The sequence below is a fragment of the Beta vulgaris genome, chromosome 8, assembly GCF_026745355.1.
Source record: "Beta vulgaris subsp. vulgaris cultivar EL10 chromosome 8, EL10.2, whole genome shotgun sequence".
Lineage (NCBI taxonomy): Eukaryota > Viridiplantae > Streptophyta > Magnoliopsida > Caryophyllales > Amaranthaceae > Beta > Beta vulgaris.
The window spans coordinates 20,604,092-20,608,619 of NC_079209.1; the positions used below are offsets into that span (position 1 = coordinate 20,604,092).

At 28.2% G+C, this 4,528-nt stretch overlaps 1 long non-coding RNA gene across 1 annotated transcript; it reads right to left on the minus strand.

Annotated features, from left to right (window-relative positions):
- Positions 1-2,599: 2,599 nt before the first annotated feature.
- LOC125492862 (uncharacterized) lies at positions 2,600-3,776 on the minus strand. Its single transcript, XR_008967413.1, has 5 exons — positions 3,406-3,776; positions 3,241-3,331; positions 3,020-3,138; positions 2,830-2,911; positions 2,600-2,749 (listed from the first exon to the last, which is right to left on the minus strand). It is a non-coding gene; the product is annotated as an uncharacterized LOC125492862 (long non-coding RNA).
- Positions 3,777-4,528: the final 752 nt, after the last annotated feature.

A 4,528-nucleotide genomic window follows, 5' to 3' on the forward strand; every position in this document is an offset into this window, starting at 1 on the left:
TAGCAACTTGAAGTTAAGTTTTATACATTCTATTGTTTTAATTTTTAACTAATATACAAAAAACTAATATACAACTTGAAGTTAAGTTTTATTCATTCTATTCTCATTACAAGATTCTAAATTTTTTGATCACAAAGCCATAATAAATATTTCAACCTAAAATTACGAGATACACCTCATTCACGAGTATGTTGGAATGTAAATATAAAAGTTTGAAATTGTTCTACAATACAATTCTAAAAATCGAAAAGAATATGGAAAAAAACAGATCATATGGTGATTAAGAAATAAAAGGCAAATCAAGAAAAAAATACCATATTTGTATAATTTTCTTGAGTGATTGCCTCTTTAAATTAATTTTTTCACTTAGAAATTTAGAGATAACCCCATTTACTTTGATGAAAATCATGCTATATAAACTTTGAGATTGTTTTTTAATACAATTTGGATAATCATATCATTAAAAAAAAATTTGTAATAAGATAGTTTAATAAGAGAGAGGAGTTGAGCGAAACTGCAGAAAGCAAGGAGTGAAAGTTGTTGCATGATTGAGTGACAGTAGTGCTGCGCACTGTGTTTTTATATGAGCCTCTGTATAAAACGATAGGCAGAACAAAAGCTTCTTCTTTTAACTTTTTTTGTTTAAGAAAGTTTTTTTTGCTAAGCAAGTAATAAAATTAATTAGAGCAAATAGTTACAACCTAAAACCAACTAAGAGAAAGCAAACCTTTGCTAAGCAACAAAAAAAAAGTTGGTTGGTCACATGTGTTATCATGACATTAGCTACATCAATCACTGAACATACGGGTCGTAAGTCGGTTTTAAAATTTATTTTTAATACACGATATGATTATGAAAACTTGAAATCAACCAGCTACTATTCAAATCATGATTTTAGGAGAAACATCCTAAAATCTTAAATTTATAAACAAAGTATTCCCCCGCATTTTAACGTGTTTTTTGTTCATTTACGTAATTATAAATGTATATATCACGATTACGATATTTTTAAAATTCAAAATGTTGTAACAAAGGATTTTTACATATATTAAGTATAATTTTACTTTTTATATTCTTTTAATCTTAAATACATGGACATGGATTCTAATAATCACGGATTCAATATATTTCGAATAAATACAACTACTTAATATACAAAATAATGTTGTCGTACATTATACACAGCTCCAAGTCATTTCTACTAAAACCTCCCGTGCATTTTTGCACGGGTGGAAAGCTAGTTGACTTATAGAGGCATATACTCATTGTAACTCCATTTGTCTCATTGAAACGTCATCAGAGACAATGAGACAAATGAGACAAATGGAGTTACAATGAGTATATGCCTCTATAAGTCAACTAGCTTTCCACCCGTGCAAAAATGCACGGGAGGTTTTATGTAGAAATGACTTGGAGCTGTGTATAATGTACGACAACATTATTTTGTATATTAAGTAGTTGTATTTATTCGAAATATATTGAATCCGTGATTATTAGAATCCATGTCCATGTATTTAAGATTAAAAGAATATAAAAAGTAAAATTATACTTAATATATGTAAAAATCCTTTGTTACAACATTTTGAATTTTAAAAATATCGTAATCGTGATATATACATTTATAATTACGTAAATGAACAAAAAACACGTTAAAATGGGCGGGAATACTTTGTTTATAAATTTAAGATTTTAGGATGTTTCTCCTAAAATCATGATTTGAATAGTAGCTGGTTGATTTCAAGTTTTCATAATCATATCGTGTATTAAAAATAAATTTTAAAACCGACTTACGACCCGTATGTTCAGTGATTGATGTAGCTAATGTCATGATAACACATGTGACCAACCAACTTTTTTTTTGTTGCTTAGCAAAGGTTTGCTTTCTCTTAGTTGGTTTTAGGTTGTAACTATTTGCTCTAATTAATTTTATTACTTGCTTAGCAAAAAAATTTCTTAAACAAAAAAAGTTAAAAGAAGAAGCTTTTGTTCTGCCTATCGTTTTATACAGAGGCTCATATAAAAACACAGTGCGCAGCACTACTGTCACTCAATCATGCAACAACTTTCACTCCTTGCTTTCTGCAGTTTCGCTCAACTCCTCTCTCTTATTAAACTATCTTATTACAAATTTTTTTTTAATGATATGATTATCCAAATTGTATTAAAAAACAATCTCAAAGTTTATATAGCATGATTTTCATCAAAGTAAATGGGGTTATCTCTAAATTTCTAAGTGAAAAAATTAATTTAAAGAGGCAATCACTCAAGAAAATTATACAAATATGGTATTTTTTTCTTGATTTGCCTTTTATTTCTTAATCACCATATGATCTGTTTTTTTCCATATTCTTTTCGATTTTTAGAATTGTATTGTAGAACAATTTCAAACTTTTATATTTACATTCCAACATACTCGTGAATGAGGTGTATCTCGTAATTTTAGGTTGAAATATTTATTATGGCTTTGTGATCAAAAAATTTAGAATCTTGTAATGAGAATAGAATGAATAAAACTTAACTTCAAGTTGTATATTAGTTTTTTGTATATTAGTTAAAAATTAAAACAATAGAATGTATAAAACTTAACTTCAAGTTGCTATAATTTAAATACAGCCATACATGATCCATGTTCATGAATTCGTTGATTGTTGTTCGCCTTGCATTAGATATTTTTAGAGTTATAAATAACGAAAATGAGCTTCTTTTTATCCAATTTACTTTGTGTTGGGCAAACCGATGTTTCAAAAACCTGTTTCAATTAAAATAGATGAGATCATGAAAAAATGATAAATTACGCCATTACGCTTGAATAGTTTATACATAGCTTACCAACACATCATTCTTCTTGCCTTTTTACATCTGGGATCAATTGTTATAGTTGTATCAATACCACAACGTAATGAAATTCCATCTATTTCAATCAAAAATGTGACATGTCACATTATTGATACCACAATGTTGGAACAACACCATTAGTAAAATAAGTTTAATGAATATTATATAGTGAGTAGGCAATTACCATTATTCTTCTCCACAGTTAATCCACATATTAAGAAAGGAATTGCATCCTTAATATTGTCCAGTGCATTCGGCCCATATATGAAATGACTTGATATAGTCAACATAACTGCAAAGCAACTAAACACATAATTCATATAAGTCATAATTTTAATTACACTTTTCTGTAATTGATAATTATATTATATGTATTGACAGTAAAAACTTTGTGAAAAAATTTACCTTTTATCAATTTATACAATATCTTGTAGGTATGTGACATTATCTTTGGCCAATGTAATGGGGCTTGCATATATAACAATACCAATTATACCTAGCATTCAAAAAGTAAAAACTCAAATGGACATGATTAAAGTAAAATTTATCAAAATAGTAGTAATCACTTACTTATTAATACATGTTCAACATTTTCAATGGACATGATTCTGCGAAGTTTGACAACTCCTTTAGTTGTAGGTCGTCCTTGTTTGTCTTGGAGCATTTTGTCAATTTGAATTTTTTTAATTTTTCGTGTAAAGAAAGAAGTGGAATAAAATAAGTTTATATTAGGGTGTGTACATGAACATCTTATATAATAACATTTTTTTTTATAAGTTACATAAATGGTAGTGTAAAATAATGGTAAGTTATATCAATCAATATTAATATTATTTGTTAATATTATGCAACTGTGCCGTGAGCAATAGCAACTTGTTTACCAAATTAATGCTATAAAGATTTATGCTTTTCTTGTATAGAAGTTATAGGCAGAACTCCAAAGATTCAGCTATAACTTACCAAATTTATCATTAGGCTCCCAAAAACTCCATTTGCTTGAGTTAAACGTATACCAAACTTATAAAATTGTCAATAAAGCATTGCACACTCAAATTGTTCCATGATCTTGCATTGTTGGTTGTTCTCTTGAATCTCAACCGGGCTTTTCATGTTATCTCTTCCTCAACTTCTAAGCAAGTTGCTATTGCTAGCTTTGACATTTTTCATCTTTTTATATTTAATTTTACTTGCTATGCCAAAAAACGTAATTAATAATTTAAGCAAATAATAGCTATTTATAGCATAACTTGACCAATATAATAGGGTTTTGTGGAGGCAAAAATTATTATGGTTTTTATTACTGATACTTAATTTCATTTTACATACGTGCATAATTACAACAATGAAAATAGAAACTTACCAATAAGATCAATATATTTCCGTGCATAATCTTTTGTATATGAAATTCACTGTTTTTCAATGTTATTAAGATCATAGCCGTGAATTATGGGATATGATAGGGAGTCCAAAGATACTATTCCTATTTAAAGCAATTGAGGATTATGCGGGGATTGATTTCCTAAAATATAGAATGAGTGGCACACGCCTATTTTTATATGGAACCGACACATCAACAAATATGGACATGAATGGTACTATACACGTGGCGATTGAAAGTGGAGGATCAATTTAGAAGCGACATTTGGCAAACTGATTAAGAGTTTGACACGTAAGCTAATATGACTTTGCTTTA